The sequence below is a fragment of the Muscardinus avellanarius genome (assembly GCF_963383645.1).
Source record: "Muscardinus avellanarius genome assembly, chromosome: 6".
Taxonomy (NCBI): domain Eukaryota; kingdom Metazoa; phylum Chordata; class Mammalia; order Rodentia; family Gliridae; genus Muscardinus; species Muscardinus avellanarius.
In genome coordinates, this window is record NC_137791.1 from 72,712,475 (window position 1) to 72,733,873 (window position 21,399).

The 21,399-nt window shown below is 34.2% G+C and overlaps 1 protein-coding gene across 2 annotated transcripts in view; it reads right to left on the minus strand.

The window, feature by feature from the left end:
• Window positions 1-21,399, minus strand: part of CFAP299 (cilia and flagella associated protein 299) — a gene marked incomplete at both ends in the record, with an annotated part of 643,668 nt that overhangs the window by 66,768 nt on the left and 555,501 nt on the right. The window lies entirely within an intron of this gene.

Genomic DNA, 21,399 nt, shown 5'->3' on the forward strand with positions numbered 1-21,399 from the left:
GTCTTGTTGAGAAAGATTTTTACCTGTGCCTGTGTGTTGCAGTGTTGGGCCTATATCCTCTTCAGGGAGCTTCAAGGTCTCTGGTCTAATTTCCAAGTCTTTAATCCATTTTAAATTGACTGATGTGCAATGTGAGAAAAGTGGGGTTTAATTTCCATTTTTCTGCACACGTTTAACCAGTTTTGTCAGAACCATTTGTTGAACAGGCTATCTTGTTTCCAGAGTTTGTTTTTGGCCTCTATGTCAAAACCCAATTTGATGTAAGTGTGTGAATTTGTTTGTAAGTCTTCTATTCTGCTCCATTGGTCTAGGTATCTGTTTTTATGCCAGTACCATGCTATTTTTATTTTTATGACTTTGCAGTATAGTTTGAAGTGAGATGTTGTAATTTCTTCTGCAAGGTTTTTGTTGCTGAGAACTACTCTGGCTATTATGGAATTTTTGTTGTTCCAAATGAATTTAAGGACTGGTTTTTCTATGTCTGTGAGGAATGACTTTGGTAACTTAATTGGTATTGCATGAAATCTGTAGAACACTTTTGGAAGAATGGTCATTTTGATGATATTTGTTCTGCCTATCCATGAACATGGAAGATTTTTTCCATCTCTTAAGGTCTTCTTTGATTTCTTTCTTTATTTATTTTTATTATATTTTTATTGGTACATTATATTTATACATCATAATGGGGTAAAAAACTTGTGTGGGCATAAATGCACACATCACCCAGCCAGCACCCACCCAGTCCCCACCTCACTCCCTCCCCACTCCTCCCTCCCATGCTTGGTTTAGTGGTTGACTTCGATATGAATAAGTACATCATGCACTTTAAAGCGTTTTCCTCTCCCCACCTCCCATATAATTTTCTTTGTAGAGATATTTTACCTCTTTGGTTAAATTTAAACCTAAGTATTTTATTTTTTGTGGGATATCATGAGTGAAAATGTGTTTTCCAGATTTCTCTTTCAGTGGATTTATGGTTAACATACAGAAACTCAGCACTAAGAAAACAAATAACCTAATCAAAAATGGGCAAGCAAGTCTTCTTCACAAAAGAATAAGTTCAAATGGCCAATAAATGTATAAACAATGCTCAACATCATTAGCAATAAGAAAGATGCAAATCAAAACTATCCTGAGATTTCACCTATCTCCAACTAGAATGGCAATCATTCAAAACACAAACAATAAATGCTGGCGAGGATGTGAAGAAGTAGAAACTCTAATAAATTGTTGGGATTGCAAAATTAGTGCAACTACTTTGGAAAACATTATGGAGGATCCTCAGATGAATGGGAATCAACCTACCATATGATCAGTATACCTCTTATGGGTATCTACCCCAAAGCATAGAAAACAAACTATCAAACTAATGCATGTGTACCTATGTTCATAGCCACACAAATCACTATTGCCAAACTATGAAATGAGCCAAAATGTTCATCAACAGATGAATGGATTACAAAACTATGGGATATGTATAAAACAAAATTTTTCTCAGCAATAAAGAAGAACAAAATTACATCATTTACAGGGAAATGGATGGAACTGGAGAACATTATGCTAGGTGAGATTAGTCAGTCATACAAAGTAAGAAATCAGATGTTCTCACTAATATGCACAAACTAGGGAGAAAAATGGTCATAGGAGGAACTCTAGACAAAGGAGAAACTGTAGATGAATAAGGTGACCTAACTGAGGTGGGCTGGAGGGGGAAACGAGGGAAATTCTCTAACATTCACAAATATATCAAAGTCAACCACTAAGTCAAACCTGAAAAGGAGGGAGGAGGGAGGGAATGGGGTGGGAATTGGGAAGGGCTAAATGAGTGACGTGTACGTGTATGCCTCTAACATCTTATATTCCATTAAGATTTACGACAACAATGCACCAATAAAAATTTTAAAAATTAAAATAAAAAGTTTTCTTGCATAGTGAACTATTAATTTGTACATTTTAAAGGCATTAATTAATTCAAGATACTATTAAAATAATAGGATTTTTGAGTTCCAATGATGGCTTCTGAAAATTTCAATATTTGACTAAATTTAACTATAAAATAACTTTTTTCAAGCCTTTTTTCAAAATATACTGAAATTGAATAGAATCTAGTGCATTCTGTTTTTTATGTTCTCTCTTAAAATCACTGCGATTTCATCTATGATTTGACTACTTAAATACTTCAATTTTTACTTTTACACATATTTGGATGTAGCTCCTCCATTAATCAACCTCAGCCTTCTTCCTTTCCTATCCTTCAACTCTAGCTTTGCTGAGATTTCCTCTCCAGTATCTGAATATAGCATGGTTAACCTGGACACTCATTGTTGGGAGGTGGGGGGGAAGCGAATGGGGATGGAGGAGAGGGCACCAAGCACAGTCTAAATGTATACTATTTTCAATATGTTCCACATATAAATAAAACAAAATAATAAAAAATATTTCAATTTTAAGTAAAAATAATTTTAAATTATGTAATTTTATTCCACTTGAAGTTTATGGAAAGAAAGGAATAAAACAATCTTTATCAGAAGAAAAACTATCAAATTTATAGTTTAAATGTTTCCTGGGACTCTAAAATTATATTTTATTTGTTTGGAACCACTTGACAATTATTTAGTAGAGTCATTTTTCCTATCCATTTAAAATAGTCAAACTATCAGGTTGGGATGTAACTTAGTGGCAAAACGCTTGCCTGGCAAGTGCACTGCCTTGGGTTTGATCCCCAGCCCAAAAAGACAAAAAAGACCTCCTTTGAAATAGTCAACTATCAATTTATCGCTAAAATTTTTTACAACTACATTACAAATTTGAATCTAGTGCCAAAGTCAGAAATTAAATCTTTTAACAAATCTCTGGATAAACTCTATTAGAAAACTATGAATTTCTTTTTATTGCAGTGACTAACCACCTAGGTATCTATTGAATTTTAGTCAAGATTGAACCAAATACAGTTAATTTTATATAATTTAGTAGTGTAAGAATAAAGGCAATCAGTAAGCCATCTAAATTCAAATTTATAGCCACTACTGTAAATATTTGTTTTAAATAAAGTGATTACAGATTTTGTATTTGTAAACTTGAAGAGAATTGTAATAATTAGCAACATTATATATGTATTTTGTACAGTACAAAGTCTTGGACATGCTTAAGAATTCCTAGAGATTTGGAGGCATAATTGTTGTTGGGGTAGACATGTGACTCTCGTTACCCGGAAGTTCAAATCAGATAGAACTAAAGCAGAAGTTGTGTGTGAAGGTGTGTTTATATCCACACATGCATGTGAATGTGTCTTTGAAAATGTTTAGACATTTGGATTAAATCCAGAGTTCTGTTTCTGGAATAGAGCAAGCACAGGAGGCAAAAGCTGATGAGAAAAGTGAGCATCAGCCCTTAAAGACAACATTCACCATCTTGCAATCTGCTTGAGCAAATATTTTTATCTATAGTATACAGATCTTATTGAGCCATCCTCTGAATATTACCTGAGGCTTTATGCACCAACACCAATAAGGTGATTTGGCTTGGACACTGACTTGCCAAGAACATTTTGATCTGGCAATATAATGAGCAGCAGCAGCCGAAGGACATGCTTTCTTTCTGGTGACACTAATGTGTAGGCGCTAGCACATCACCAATACAGAGTATAGAAAAACTTCTGGCACCTGATCAGTATTACTTTGGATCATTCTTTCACTAAGTTTTCCCAAACTTTGTTACTTAAGCATGTAGGAATGTCATGTTAAATCCATATTCTCAAAAACCATAAAAGTAGGAAGAAAATGAAGGAGAATAAAATCTGAAGTTAAAAAATGTTTTTAAGATTTAAATTCTATGGGACATTTTATCAGCAAAACAAATGAAGTGTTACTGACTTTGGATTTTGTGGCTATTTTCACAGATCTGATAAATGTAACCCACAGGAGTTATGCACTATCTGAAGTCAAATTGTCATTTTACAGATGTAGTGTCAAGTGCAACGCCAGAGTTCACTATGCATTACTAGCTCAGTTGAATTTTTGGACCATTGGGAGAATAGCATAAGAATTTATGAGAGTTAAAAAAATTCATTTAATGAGGAAGTCATTTTAAGTCTCCTTGAGAAAGGAATATAATTGCTTTGCATTTGCTTGTTATTATTACTATTATTATTATTATTATTATTATTAGTAGTAGTAGTAGTAGTAGTGGTGGTAGTAGTAGTAAAAATTCAACCCAGGAGCAGTCTACCTCCAAGCTACACCCTCAGCCCCTTTTTTATTTTTTGTTTTGAAACAGGGTCTCATTAGGTTACTAAGAGTCTTGCTAAATTGCTGAGGCTGGTCTCTAACCTGTGATCATTCTGTTTCAGCCTCCGAAGTATTGGGGTTACAGGAATGTACCACCAAGTCTGGCTCCTGTTAATCTCAAGATGTGAATCACACTCAAACTCTGTATGGAAAGCCAGTGAGAACTAATATGAACAGTTTCTCCATTGCAGCCCCTGGGGTTGATAGGGGAATGAGTTCCTTAAGCTTTCTGGCAGGTTGCTCTTGGTGGACTCAGCAAGGGATGAGACAGAGAATCATAGTAAAAACATTGTCAGTGAATTTTCTTTGAGCACTAAGAATAGTATTTTATTTTTGTGTGTGGGTTTGGGGATGGAACCTAGAGGCATTTGACTTCTGAGCTACACTTCCTGCCCATTTTTTATTCTTTATTTTGAAACGGTCTCACTAAGTTGCAGAGGGCCTCACTATGTAGTTGAGGCTGTCCGCGAACCATGATCCTCCGGTCTCAGCCTCCCAAATGCTGGGATTACAAATGTGCGCCACCACGCCCGGCTCTAGTATTTATGGACATATGCAAGTCTTTAGAATTGTAATCTTTTTTTAAAGCCATATTTTCTGTTTATAAGACTTTTTTTTTTTTTTTTTGGTGGTACTGGGGTTCCTGGAAACCCTTCTACCTCCAGGCTACACTCCTGGACCTATTTTATATTTTTATTTGGAAACAGGGTCTCTTAAGCCAGCAAGGCTGGCTTCGAACCTGCGCGATCCTCCTGTCTCTGCCTCCCAAGCACAGGGATTTTACAAGCATGCGCCACCACGCCCAGTTCTGCTTACAAGACATTTTAATCATGAGAAGGAAGAGTGGAAATCAGCCTTATGGTCATAATCCAGAAGCAAGAATTAGATGACAGTCTCTATTAGTGATCAGACTCACCAGGAAGTGTAGACTAACAATTAGATTTTTCTGCTTGCTTTTTTGTTGTTTGCTCAATAGGCCACATGCAAATGCAGTGACCATTAAATGATCAAACTGTTGAGATGGTGAAAGTAGACAGCTAATTAAACATACTGTTTTCATTGCAACCAAAAAACATTCTTAGTTTGAGCTTTTGCAGTATTTCTTGAAACTCAATAAATGAGTGCCTTTATATGGGAAAGGGGAAGTACTTTGTCTTAAAATTCTGATCATGTTGTTATTACAAACTTCTCTCACATGGGATTGTATTTACACTCCACAAATGCTTTTAAATATTCTACAGTTAGATATGGTTGGCTATTTGATGTAAGCTTCTCATAGTGTAAAACTATCTTTTATTCATCTTTCATGGAATATCACATCTTTCCTCACGTTTGGTGCATGCCTGTTTTGTCTGTAAGAAGCCTTAGGACAGGTGTTTGCTGTGTATGACAGACATGTGGGGACTCCCTATAGAGCAGTATAGCTTTACTGAACTTTAGGAGGTTCAGTTCTTTTCACTAATATGTAAGCCCTGCCTTTCATCACTTGGCTCTCCCCCAAATCCTAATGTATTCTCTCTGAAGTTAGCTGGACTATGGAGAAACACCAAGGCTGGCTTCCCTTGGAGCAACGATCTAAAGCCTATAATAATCACGCTGACCAGCTTCCTTGTCCCTTTTTTTCAAGATCAAATACTAATATAAATCCCTCAACATCTTTTCACACTAATTTTGAGGAAAGTTAAACCCCAAGGAAAAGTTCTTGGAGGAAAATGAAAGAGAAAAGAGCATTCCTTTCTCCAAGGTATGAAACAAAAATATGAAGTTATCCAATGTAGGCAAGAAGGGTTCCCCTTATTCTGGAGTGAAGGGTTTCCAGCTGCCAATCTGATTTGGACATCAGGATCGTGAGAGACAAGTGCCTTTACTGGAGGGGCCTCACTTAAACACTTACTAATATGTATGCCAAGCTTCTAAGGACATATGAAACAATGCTCCCTCTGAGTTGAACCTGGGGCCATTTTTGAGAAGTACTGGTTGGGTCCAGTGTTCTTCACACCAGCAATGCTTATCTCTTCAAGAGGACCGATTTATGGATTAATGTCACTAACACTGAGCATCACGTCTGGCAGAGAACAACCAATATGATATTCTAAATGTAGAAATACTCTTGCGATAGGTAAAATTTAAATTTTACATAAAATCAACAGATAATTAACTAATTGCACCTTATATTTATAGCTCTAAATAGGGTATAATATTCACATAGAAACATGAGAATTATTTCAAAATAAAATATTTAAACTGTATTGGCAAATAAAGAGTCTAATCAGCAAATAATAATCTAATCTAGATTTCTACTCATTGAATATGTCTTTGGACAGTTTGGAAAAAATTTTCCATGTTCCTGATTAAATATGAATGTAACTTTATTTTCTATAATTTATTATATAAATTAAGGCAATAAAGAAAATCTTTGGAGCCTGATAAATATCTGCTATATTATTGTATATTTTGTAGCTAATCAAAACTATTGAGTTGATATCACTGAGTTGACTTATAGCTACTTAGAAATATACTTAAAGGACTTTATCACTGTAATTGAAAGAATTGTGTATGAAATAAATTTTGAAAAAAATGACTATCCTAGTCTCTATATATTACCTACATTATCATTTTTATCTGTATTAATATCAGTTTTGACATTGCTAAATATATAAACCTATACTAGAAGAAAAGAAGGCCAAATATCTTTGGGTTATTACATTATGGGGGATTTAAATGTCCCTTATACTATTAAAAGACAAAATTGCAACAAATCCAGTTTTTCAGTTCTTAACTAGCTTTATTTGCAGGCCTTGAACTGAGCAGCTGTCTGGGTCAAAAAGGATTCAGAATGTTCCACACCACCACACGCTTAGAGGTAGAGAAAAGGAAGTAACATTTGAGAAATGAAAGTAAGGTACAGAAATGGTTGGTTGCATTTCCACATTTGCCTATTTGACCATAGTTTGAATAGTTGGCTGCACATTATTGATTGAAGCTCAGGATCTTTGTTGGCTGAGATTCAGCTATTTCTTGCAAAGTCACATTTCCAGTTTATCTATGTGCTAAATTAAGTTACAGTTCAATATGTAAAGGTTCATGAGAAATCTCTCTCAAATTAAATTAAGCTTGATTTATCAATATTTGGCACACTTTCTGTATTGTCTTCAATAGTGGTCACTTACCTTTTTATTAGAACAAAAATAGTGTATAGATGAGCAAATAAGGTGACCTAACTGAGGGGATGAGAGGGGAAAAGAGGGAAATTCCCTAATATACTTGATGTACATTAACAAACATATCAAAGTCAATCACTTAGCCAAACATAAGAAGGAAGAAGGGGGAGGGAATGGGGTGGGAACTGGGTAAGGACTAATTGGATGATGTGTGCATGTATGCTTCCATCATCATGTACCCCATTAAGATATATGACTACAATGCATCAATAATTTTTTTAAAAAAATTGCTTGTGAAAATTTCTTTAGATTTGATTTCAATTTTTTCTCTGTAAATTACAAAAATGTTTTACTCTTTAGGATAATAAATAGAATAAAAAGTTTCCCTTTTATATTTTGTAGTTGCCTAAAATTTTAGGTCTTGGATAAAAATCCCTCTGAGGCTCATGGGAATTAATGACATGGACATATATGACACCGAGGCTTTGCACCCCTGATCTTTCTGTAGGCAGATATGTGATTCAATGTCATGTTCCTTCTTGGTCACATTTCTGAGGCCAGTGTGGCCAAGAGTTGATGAAATGAAAGATGCTTTGTAACATTCCCACCCCAATGCTGAATGAAAGCTTCCACTATCTCACCAAATATTTAGGCTTCCATTTTGTCTTTACCAACAGTCCATTTAAAAGGCTTATTATCTTTAAGACAGGATTTCTAAGATTTGACTAAATTGTAATAGTTATATTGTAACACTTTTAAATTATACTAAAATGTTTAAATAATCATAATTTCTTTGCCACAGAAATAACATTGAATAATATTTATAAATGTATACATATATGACATATATATGTATGTACTTCAACCACACAAAGAAGAAATAAGCAATAAATGCCAGAACCATAGAAACAATAATTTTCATTAAACAAATTACTAAGCAAAGAAAAACAAACACTACCTCAAACAGAAGTTAAAACTCAAAATGTTAGGAATTAAAAATCATCTCTCAACAATAATGCTGAACATAAATGGCCTCAACTCCCTAATAAAAACATAATGTGGAAAAATAGATAAAAAATTATAATCCATCTATGTATGTGCTGCCCACAAGAAACACACCATACAATAAAGTTAGTCACAAACTAAAGGTGAAGGGCTAGAGCAAAGTAATCCATATCGAAAGATATTGAAGACAAGCAGCAATAACAACTATGATAGTTGAAACTCTTAAAATACATGGAAATTGAACATCTTTGCTAATAGATGTGACAAGTATAACACTTCATTATTAGACTTAATTAGACTTCAAACCCAAGCTTATCAGAAGAGACAATGCAGGTCACTTTTTACTGGTAAAAGGAACAGTCTAGCAATAGGAAATAATAATACTCAACATTTATGCCCCAAACATAATTGCAGCCACTTTCAAGACAGAAACTCTTGGTGACATTAAGTCACAAATAGATCCAAATACAATAATACTTGGAGACTTCAATATTCTTCTCACACTGCTAGACTGATGTTCTAGACAAAAGGTCAATAAAAATGCCTCAGACCTAAAGAACATCATAAATCAAATGGACCTATTACACATACAAAATATTCCACCCAACTACAGCAAAGCTGACATTTTTCTCAGTTGTTTATGAAACTCTTCAAAATAGACCACATCCTGGCCACAAAATGAGCACTAGCTAATTTAAAAAATGTGACATATTTCCCAGCATCTTTTCAGACTACAATGGAATGAACCTAGAAATCAACTATAAGAAGACCCAGAGTAACCATATAAGCAATGGAAGCTGAATACCACACTGCTGAATGGGAAATGGGTCATAGAAGAAATGGCTGAAATTAAGAAATTGCTAGAAACAATGAAAATAGAGATACAGCATATCAAAACCTCTGGGATACCTTGAAGGCAATATTAAGAGAAAAATTCATAGCACTATGTGCCCACAAAACAAGCAAAGAAAATCACCAAATAACTTACTAACTTACTGTCATACCTCAAAGCTCTTGAAAACAAACTAACCCCAAAGCCAGTAGAAGACAGAAAATTATTAAAATATGAACAGAAATCAATGAAATAGAGAATAAAACAATACTGAAAATCAACAAAACCAAAAAACCAAAAGCTGGTTTCTCAAAAAGAAATAAACAAGATGGATAAGCTACTAGCCAACTGAACTGAGAAAGAGAGAGATGAGAGAGAGAGAGAGAGAGAGAGAGAGAGAGAGAGAGAGAGAGAGAGAGAGAAAAGATCCAAATTATTAAAATAAAAGATGAAAAAGGAGATATTGACACAGATAGCATGAAATCCAGAGTATTATCAGGAACTATTAAAAAAGTGAAAAGTGTAGAAAAATATTAATAATTTTCTAGACACACACAACCTTCCTAAATTGAACCAAGAAGTTAGAAAAAATTTAAACCGACCAATAGCAATCAAAGAGATTGAGGCAGCAATAAAGGGCCTATCATTAAGCAAAAGCCCAGGACCAGATGGTTTCCCAAGTGAATTTTATAAAGCCTTTATAGAAGAGCTAATCCCAATACTCCTCAATCTATTCCATGAAATAGAAACAGGACTCTCCCAAATATATTATATGGAGCCAACAACACATTAATACCAAAAGCAAATAAAGACAGCTCAAGAAAAGAAAACTACAGGCCTATATTATTAATAAACTTAGACACTAAAAAATAAATACTAGCAACATGCATTGCATTCAAAACTTTATCAAAACAATCATACACTATAACCAAGTAAGGTTCATTCCAGGGATGCAAGGCTGGTTCAACATATAAAAATTTCTTGTAATTCATCACTTAAACAGAAACAAATACAAAAATAACAATCATTTCAATAGATGCTGAAAAAGCATTTGACAAAATATAATACCCATTTATGATAAAAAGACTGCTGAGTATTGGAATAGGAGGACCATACCTCAACACCATAAAGGCAATCTATAATATATACATAGCCAACATCATATTAAATGAAGAAAAACTACAAGAATCCCTCCTAACAACAGAAAAATAAAAGGATGTCTATTATCATCACTTCTTTTCAATATGGTACTTGAGACTCTGGCCAGAGCAAAAAGCAAGAGAAGAAAACCAAAGCAGTACAAATAGGAAAAAGAAATCTATCCCTATTCACAGATGACATGATACTGTACTTAGAAGAACCAACAAACTTAACCAAAAAGCTTATAGAACTGATCAAAATAATTCATCAAAGTGTCTGGATACAAAATAAATCTTAAAAGTTCAGAAGCTTTTCTGTATGCCAACCACAAATCCACTGAAGAAGAAATCCAGAAAACACTTTCACTCAAGATATTCCACAAAAAATAAATTTAGGAATAAACTTAACCAAGGAGGTAAAAGACCACTACAGAAAATTATAAAATATTGAAATAAGAAATTGAAGAAGAATGTAAATGGACAGATCTTCCATGTTCATGGATAGGCAGAATACATATAATCAAAAAGCAATCTACAGATTCAACACAATATCCATTAAATTACCAAGTCTCAGAAAAATTTCTGTATCTATGTTCATAGATGCACAATTCAGATTTGGCAAACCATGGAATCAGTCAAGATGTCCATCAACAGATGAATGGATTACAAAACTATGGGATATGTACAAAATGGAATTTTACACAGCCATAAAGAAAAACATAATTACATCATTTACAGGGAAATGGATGGAACTGGAGAAGATTATGCTAAGTGATATTAGTCAGTCATAATATGTAGAAGCTAGTGAGAAAACTGGTCACAGGAGGAACTCTAGATGAAGAAGGAGAAACCATAGATGAGCAAATAGGGTGACCTAACTGACTGTGATGGGAAAAGGAAATAGGGAAATTCCCTAATGTATATGATGTACATTCACAAACATATCAAAGTCAATCACTAAGTCAAACATGAGCTGAAGGGAGGGGTAGGGGATCGGGTGGGAATTGGGAAAGGCCTATAATTAGTGTTGTGTGCATGTATGCCTCTACCATCTTGTACCCCATTAAGATGTATGACTAAAATGCACCAATAAAAACAATTTTAAAAAGATTAAAAATATAATAATGAAAGAATGATACTAACAAACAAGTTATTCTTCACCACAGATTTACTCTGGACAGGTAGATAGCTGGAATAGGTCTTACTCCCATCCTCTCAATTACATGTCCTGCTACTTGTACCTTAGGGAAAATGTTCAAAATTTTCTTGTGAAAGAAATGTAACTTCAGGGTACCCTTTAATGAAAAAAGCGATGTTTTCAGTCGGAAAATACTGTATTAAAATATATTATGTATATTATATATGCGCATAAGCGTATAATTTTAGAAATGGCATTATCAGAATAGGGGAGAGGGAAACAAACTTCAGCCTCTGCCAAGAGTTATCTGGCTGCCTTGGAGGAAGAGGAAAAATTCAGTTGGCAATCCTTAAGAAGAAAAAAATGAAAACTATTCTAAAACTTTAAAAGAAGATTTAATAGAGAGTTTTCCTTGACAAATTTTGGCTTAAAAAGCCTCTAGTTATATTCAAGTACAACTAGGTATCCTATCTGAGAAAAATGAGGAATTGGACCAAAAGCTGGCAGTGATTGGGCCAAGAGGATAAAATGTTAATAATTATTAAATCTGTAGTCTGGAAATCTGTTATTCTAGACAGTAGAATAAGATGAAAGGTAGCATAGTAATTTAATTTTAAGTGGTTTTAAAGTTTCAAGCAAAAAAAAAAGAAGAAGATAATATACTATGAAAGGCTGGGAAGAATGCCTAGCACATAAAAAAAAAAAGTTTCAAGCAGATGAAACAAGCTGGCATACACCTGTGGCAATACCTAAGGTTCACAAAGCACCTTAGAATAGCCAAAGTGAAGCCAGATATATTTTACAAAATGTTTACTACTTTGGATGACGTGAGAACAAATGAGTCCTGCTTCTTTCCCTCTGAAGGACTGGAATGTTTAATAAGAGTATCTGGCAACTCTCCTTGCAACATTATACTGCTTCTTGGAGGATTTTCTCAAAGGAAAAAAGTGTTTTTATAGCAGAACCAGAGACCTGCTAAAGAAACAAATCTGCTGATAAAGTGATAGATTGTAAAAGTTATAATTGCATGTGTGTGTATATGTGTGTGTGTGTGGTGTACATATGTGTATATGTGATCTAGTCAGATGCTGCAAAAATAAATTCTATAGCTGAAATCCTGTTTTATATTGTGCTAGTTATATTATGTTCCTCCACAACCCTTCTCCACCTTCCTTCATGACCAAGGGAGAACCCTGCCTTAGCAGAAAATCTTGGCCTCTAATTTATGCATAGCTGTTTTCTACAGTGGTGAGTTGCAATACATATCCTTTAGCTGTTCATTTTCCAGGTATAGAACCAAATTTATTTTAGTACTTCATATATTTTTCTTAAGGCATAGTTGATGTTATAGATGATTTATGAAAATTTAATTATTACTCTTTAGAAGCTCTTTCTATTTCATCTCCCCCTTTTTAGTTTCACAACACATTCAAAATTATTCTTATTGAAGTGGTCAACAGTACCTTAATATATTAATCATTTACTTTGGGTTAGTTTTTATGCTAGGTGCCTACATGCAATACCATATTGTGTCTCACAATAATAAACTGAAGTAGAAACTATTACATACTTATATAGTAGTTAGAAACTTGGCTCATAGAGGTCAAAGAACTTGTCCAAAATGATAAAGCCAGAATTAGAAATAAGGTTTAATCGCTGATTTAAAAAATGAAATAATATATTTACTATTACTATTATTTTAACTTAAAAGAACTGTTGATTGAATCATATTAAAATTATTTGTTCACAGAGTACTACCACTTGATGTTGAATCATGAGACTTTGATCATTTGCTTCTAGCCCTTTTTCTCTAAAATTTTCATACTATCTTTTCTTAAATAAGCACTCCCTCTTTAATTCTCTTACTAAACTCATTTACCTGTATTTGATCAGAACACAGTCATCCTAGAAGCAGATTTTTAAATGGGTACTATCAATTCAATTATGGCTGGATTGGCTCTTAATCTTGACAAACTGTTTTGCTTTAACATATGTTGCCATGATGTATGTATTTTCTAATCCTTTAAATATAAGATATGAGACAAAGGCATTGATATTTTGATATTATCTATATTATATTCATTGTATAGCTACAGAGCATGTAAGAGAATAAAAAAAGAAAGTTGGTTTGGAATGCCATAGGAAAGAATTATAAAACTGCCATTTTCATTTTATTTTTTTCTCTACATTCTCCTTGTTAAAGTACCTGCATCTCTCTTCCATAATGGTCTGTTTCCATCCAGTCTCACAACACTCCTCTCTCTCTCTACACACACACACACACACACACACACACACAGACACATACTTCTTTCACTTTAATTTTTATTTTTGTTAAACAGGAAGATGACAAAGATGCCTACTATCATCAGTCCTATTCAATATAGTCCTTGAATTATAGACAGAGCAAATAAAGCAAGAGAAGGAAATTAAATCGATACAATTAGGGAAATAAGAAGTGAAATTACCTTTATTTGCTGATAACATGATCCAATACTTAGAAGGCCAAATAAACTCAACCAGAAGATTTATAGAGCTAAAACAAAAATTTAGCAAGGCAGCCAGATGCAAAATTAACTTTTAAATAAATATCAGTATCTTTTATATATGCCATCTATCAATTCTCTGAAAAAGAAACAAAGAAAATACGCCCAATAAGTTTGAAGAGAATAAAATTTTTAAATATAAATATAGCTATGGAAGTGAACAACTTCCACAATGAAAATTTTAGAACATTGAAGAGAGAAATTTAAGAAGACCTTAGAATATGGAAGAACTCCCATGTCCCTGAATAGGCAGAATAAATATTATCAAAATGCCCATACTACCAAAAGTGATAAGCAGATTCAAAGTATCTATCAAAATACCTATGTAATTCTTCGCAGAGCTAGAAATAACAGCCCTAAAATTCATATGGAAAAACAAAAGATTCAAAATATCCACAGTAATTCCTACCAATAGAATTTTCTATTCATCCTATTTTTCCTCTACCTCAACGATACCTTTCAATTCACTACAATAGGGTTTCTCCTGAACACTAGGGTTTCACTCACCACCAATTATTAAAACTGTTCTTATGCAGGTCATCAATTATTTTCCTGTTTCCAGATATAATGGACATTAACCAGTGCTCATCTTACTCAACAGGTGGCCATTTATTCATTTTTGCAGTATTTTTCTCTCTGCAATTACATGATGGGACTGTGTTTTGCTTCTCTTACTGTACTTTTTCTTCTTGGTTTAGTTTCTATGCTCCTTTCTTCTTCCCAACATCTAAACTTTGCTGTTTTTACCTTATATTCTTTGCTCTTCCATTCCTAATTAGCTGCATTCCTTCTCAGAAATATTACACTTTCTGTGGGATACTTTTAGTTTGTACTTTCACTGCTCTCAACTCTAGATATATTTCACAGAGCACTCAAAGTTAATGTTTGAAAAATTAATGATCATACAACAAAATTCTATCACACATGCCAAAAAACCAGTCACTATTTTAAGTGCTTTACATTTGTATATCACAGAATCCTCCCAGAAGCCTTCTAAATAGGTATTATTATCCTCATTTTACTAATAAGTATAAAAGTGATGGAGTTTGAGTGATTTTCCCAAGATTACCAAGCAAGTGAGGAATGGAGACAGTAGGACCCAGCTCCAGTGATCTTGCTTTTTAACTACTAGACTCTATAATAAACTTTACTCAAATAATCTTTTCCTTCTCTTTACATGTAAAGTTATCACACACTCTCATCTTCTAGAATCAGCCTTTATTTGAACTCAAAAAATGTTGTCCCTGACTGTCTTGTCTGGAGCAGCTTCTGGTTACTTATCCTGTCATGGCTTCCTACATAACTCCTAAAAATTACTTACTAAAAGTTGTAAGTTTTTCACTTACCACTTTGGTCAGGTACCATGGATTATTTTACTCAATGCCCATTTTAATCCCTTTCTGGTGATCTATCTGCCTGTACTGCAGAGGTGAGACAGTTAAGATGTCCTTTTCTAAGATTTCTGAAATTTGAGATTAAGTTTTACAAGTCAGAAGCTCTCACAGGGGACATTAGTTTGGAACCAAGTTGTGAGGGGAGGAACACAGGACATACAGAACAATTTTGCTCAGACTATGGTAGAAAGGGCCCAGTTCAAGTCCTGCCAGGTGTAGCCAAGACTCCTGATTGTAACAGTGTCTCCTAAATGTTACAGAAATATGTTTCTGGAACTATCCACAGCAGGAGAATCTTTCTGACTCTGCAGTTTCCTGTAGAAACTTGTCGAAGAGGCTGTAGCTCTGTGTTTCAGTGTGACTCTTGGAGTTACCAAGAAGGCTTAATATAATCTATTTCTTCACCCATTCTAGTGATTTTGTGAATATTTATATCCTTTTTAAATGCCTGTCCGCTTAAACTAGCTTCAGTAGACTGTAAATCTGCAATTAAAGACCCTGACCAATACATTACTAATTTTTGAGTGTGTCATATCAGAAAATGAGCACTCAAAGAGAAGTTAGCCTTTTACTCTTCATGAATGAATTTCCAGTGCCAGGTACAGCTTATTTCACAATAGATGGAAATATATAATTACTGAATTTCATAATATAAAGCCTTAGAAATGCTTGCTTTCTTGTGAAAAGACAAAATTCATTCTGAAATACCCTCTTAAGAGCTTATGCCAGCCACCTGTCTCTTTTTCTCTGTGTCTTATATGGGATTTCATTTTTAGGGACTCAAGATTGCTGCAGAGGCATCAGCTATTCATGGTTCTTAAAAGTTGACATTTTGGCCAGGCGTGGTGGCACACACTTGTAATCCCAGCACTTGGGAGGCTGAGACAGGAGGATCTCACAGGTTCGAAGCCAGCCTCAGCTACGTAGTGAGGCTCTCAGCAACTTAATGAGACTCTGTTTCCAAATAAAGTATAAAATAGGTCTAGGAGTATAGCCGGGAGGTAGAAAAGCCCCTGGGTTCAACACCAGTACCACACACAAGCAAAAAAATTGACATTTTGTTTTTATGTTTCTGTTCAGATTTAAAATGCTCTGTCCTCTCCTCATGTTTGGCTTAGTGATTGACTTTGATATGTTTGTTAAAAAATAAAATAAAATGCTCTGTCCTCCTTTTTTCTGTAGGGAAGATTTCTACTTATTTTTCAAGGACAATTTAAATTATTTTCTTATAGTAGCCCTTTTATACTTCTCCCAAATGATTAATCATACTTTTTTGTTCTTGTAATACTCTGTAGATACTTTAGGAAAGTAGCATTTATAGAATAATATATTACATTTTATTAGTCTGACATATAATTAGTAGGTAAAATAAAATCTCTAGTTAAGGTTATATTAAAATGGGATAATGCTTTAAAAATGTGCTACAGATTCAAAATGTAAATCAGTGTCTTTATTACTACATATAGAAGCAGAGGAGAATTATCACTCAATTTCACTTATTTTTCCCCCCAGGAAGGCACATTTCCAATTTATTTTGTTCATCTTCTTTTTGTGGACTTACTTTCTATTCACATGACCTGACTTTTTCAAGTCCAGAAAAGAACGGCCAGGAAGCTGAGCAAGCCACATGTTAATTTCTGAGGCTGATGGTCAGAGTGGCATGCTCTCTTTTAACAGTTCCTCAAAGAACAGGGGAACAATTCAGTTTGGAACTGGTTCATTTCTTTTTTTTTTTTTTTTTTTTTTTTTTTGCAGGTCCGAGGATGGAACCCAGGGGCATTCGACCTCTGACCTACACCCCTGCCCTATTTTTTATTCTTTATTTTGAAACCGGGTCTCACTGAGTTGCAGAGGGCCTCACTAAGTAGCTGAGGCTGTCCACGAACCGTGATCCTCCAGTCTCAGCCTCCCTAATGCTGAGATTACAAGCATGCGCCACCATACTCGGCGAACTGGTTCATTTCTATAGAAAGATATAAGAACACTGTCTTTAAACAAATAAATGTAAATGAATCATTTTCTCCATTTAAATTTTCTTTTATATGACTTATACACACTGATAATTGTGCTACAAAGTTTATATAACAAAATAACTACTCTATTTTAAAACTAAAGAATTCAGAATAGTTGACTTTTATTCAACACTATTAAAAGCTTATTATTGTCAATGTTTTCAGTTTTCATTCAGATATTTAGGAAGCATGTGTAGGAGAGCACGTAATATTTTGTATTGGGATATTTTATTTGAATTTTTAACACTTATAATAGCAAATCCTCTATCTCCCCATTGGCATTTAGGTTATTTTTGTTAATAAATTAAAATTTATAACAAAATAATATAAAACAATGAAAGAGATAGTATTTACAATGTTAAACATAAGCCAGATGTGGAAGTATGCTTTTCTAGATTAAACATTTACTGAGCTCGCAGGAAAAGTTCTTCTTCATTCATCCCAGTGTGTTTTGTTTGAATAGATTCTAATTTCTCATCCCTTTACCCTTTCACCATTTTTCTGTTGCTTTGTTTACTAATCGTGGTTTTTCCTTACCACTGCCTTCCACAGTTCTGCACAGCTGCTTCCCAGATGAGCTAAATAGCTCAGTTTCATCTTTAGACAAGTGTAAACTATGGGCAAATCCTATATGGCTTTCACAGAAGAGGAGATTGAAATCTCTTTGGGAATGTTATCATTTCTACACATTTTTTTTTTTGAGGGAGTATTCAAGAAAACTTAAATAAAGAAAAACACCAAACATTAACTAACTATGCATCCACTGAATATTTTCATGAAAAACTAGTGAAGAAAAAGCCTAGATTTGCGAAAAACATAAGGGCATATATTCAGAGAATAAAGAAAGCATATTTCCAGCGAATTAAGGAAGTATCTTAACTTTGTTTTTATCTAACAGCTGATTAACCAACTTCTTTCTACACAGTATTTTGTCTAAATGCTTTGAAGTGAGTTAAATAAATATGATTTGAAGAACTACAACAATGCTTTTTCTAGTTTTATTGAAATATAATTGATAAGTAAAAATTAATATACGAGGTGATTGTGTTGCTATAAGTGTAGAGTGTGAAATGATTATGACAACCAAACCAGTTAACATACCTTACCATCTACAGAGTTACTTAGCGTGTGTATGGTAGGAACACTTAGTATCTATTTTCTTAAAAGCTGCAAGTATACAACATGGTATCACGAACTGTAGTCACCTTGCTGTCCTTTAGCTCTCCAGAAATTACTCATCCTGCATACATACCTGAAACGTTGTGCACTTTGACCAACATATCTCCATTTCCCTGATCTCTGAACTGGTAACCTCCGTTCTACTCCCTGATCCTACAAATTTGGTTTTTTTAAGTTTCACATAGAAAATACACCAGGTGCTGTGTGCATGTATGTTCCTATCACTCTCAACCTCATTATGATGTATAACTACCATGTACCAGTAAAAATATATTAAGACAAAATATTAAAATTAAAGAGAGTGATAAGGTTGTATTTTTCTTTATGTGTCTCACTTATTTCATTTATGCCCTTCAAGTTTTTCCATGTTTGTCTCAAATGACAGGATTTTCTTCATTTTCATAACTGAATATATCACCCCCACACACATATAAACACACACACACACACACACACACACATCCCCAGATCCTTATAACTGTGAATAATGTGGTAATGAGCAAAGGAGTATAAGTCCTTGAGTTCTGATTTATTTTTTGAATATATGTTCAGAAGTAGAATTGAGAGATCACATGGTAAATTTTTAATTTTTAAGGACTCTATATTTTTTCAGTAACAGCTCTACCAATTTTTAAAACTACCAATTGTGTACAAAACTCCCATTTTTCCAGGTCCTTGCAAATAATTATCTTTTTTACACAATAATAATTCTAACTTGTTTGAGGTGATAATTTGTTTTTGTAAGACCCCCGCCGAGGGGAGACCCTCAATCAACCTCGGGATAAGCGACGTCAAGTACCACGAGAGACTACGTCCTTGATGCAATGAGCAAAAAGGTTTATTAAGGAACCAGTGCACTGGGGCCGACTCGTATAGGAGTTTGGCCCCGAGCAACTGAAAGTGTGGATATTTATAGGGAAAAGACCACCAGTTAGGGGGGGGGTAGGGGTTTGGGCCAGATTGCATGTGTTTACAGAAAATTACAGAATCATTTGAAAAGTACATTCTGTAGTCAGGTGTTAGATAAGATACCAAGTGTAGTCAGTAAGCTCCCGGGTCAAGGCGCTCTGACCCAGTCAGTATAGATAAGATGGGGTGGGCTTATCGCATGTTTTACATTCCTAAGCTGTAAGCTGCAGTAAAATATACTTTTCTTTTTAACTATTAGCTGGCTGCTAGGGGCTTATGATTTTTTCTTCTAAATGGAGCCTTTCATTTTAACTTGCATTTCTTTGATGATTAGCGATGTTCAGCATCTTTTCGTATAACTGCATTTTTGAGTAATAATTATTTAATTCCCTTGACCATATTTAATCAGTATATTTATTTTCTTGCCATTGAACTATTTAGATTCCTTATATGTTTTAAATATATATGTAACATATAAGTACTTTCTTCAACTTTGAAGGAAGTTTCTTCACTCTATTGGTTGTTTCCTTTGCCATGCAAATTTGTCCATTTTTGCTTTTGTTGTCTGTGTTTTTGATATTGCCAAAACCAATATAAAGAAGTTTTTCCCTATGTGTTTTCCTAGTAGTTTTGTAGATTCAGAACTTATGCCTTTATTCTCTTTTGAGTTGATTTTTACATATGCTGCATAATAACGTTCCACTTTCCTTTCTTCTTTCACTGAAGTGACAATCCTTTCTCCCTGGTGTATTGTTACTTAAACTGACTTAAATTATGTGACTTTATTCCTTGGCTCTCCACTTCATGTCATTGGTCTACATATCTTTTCTTATTCCAGTGCAATAAAATTTTGATTACATTCTATTATATTTTGCAATAGGAAGCATGATGCCTCCAGCTTTGCTCCCCCTTTTTGAGAGTACTTTGGCCATTGAGAGTCTTTTATAGTTCCATGTGAATTTTGAGATTGTTTCTCTTTATGTGAAAGAATGTCATTAGAACCCTGGTAAAGGTGCATCAAATCTGTAGATCACTGTGGGTAGTGTTATTTTGGGGGCTGGAATGTCACCCAAAGGCCCAAGCGTTAAAGACTTGTTCTCTAGGTATTGAAAGACTGTGGAAGTATTAGTGGGTGGCTAGTGAAAAGGTTTTAGGTGATTGAGGATGTACCTCAAAGGTAATTGTGGGACCTTGCTCTGTTCTTTTTTCTCTCTTACTTTGTAACCATTATGTTAATACTTTGCTTCCTCAGGCAAGAAGGTCAGGATGTGCTACATTTCCATAAGTTTAAAGCAACAGAAATAACTAATCATGGATTAAAATCTCCAAAACTAAAAGTAAAAATAAATATTTCTCAGCCGCGCATGGTAGCGCACGCTTGTAATCCCGGCTCTTGGGAGGCTGAGACAGGAGGATCACACAGGTTCAAAGCCAGCCTCAGCTACTTAGTGAGGCTCTCAGCAACTTAGTGAGACCCTGTTTCTAAATAAAATATAAAATGGATCTGGGAGTATAGCCCGGAGGTAGAAAGCCTCTGGGTTCTACCCCCAGTACCACCAAATATAAATAAATAAATAAATAAATAAATAAATAAATAAATAAAATTTTATCTTTATAATTTGATTATCAGAAATTTGTTACTTTAACAGAAAGCTAACACTTGGAATATGGCATTTTAACAATATTATTTCAACCCATGACAATGGGATATATTTCTATTTGTGTCTTCTTCAATTTCTTTTATAAATGTTTTATAGTTTTCAGTGGGCAAATCTTTCCCTCTGATTATATTTATTTC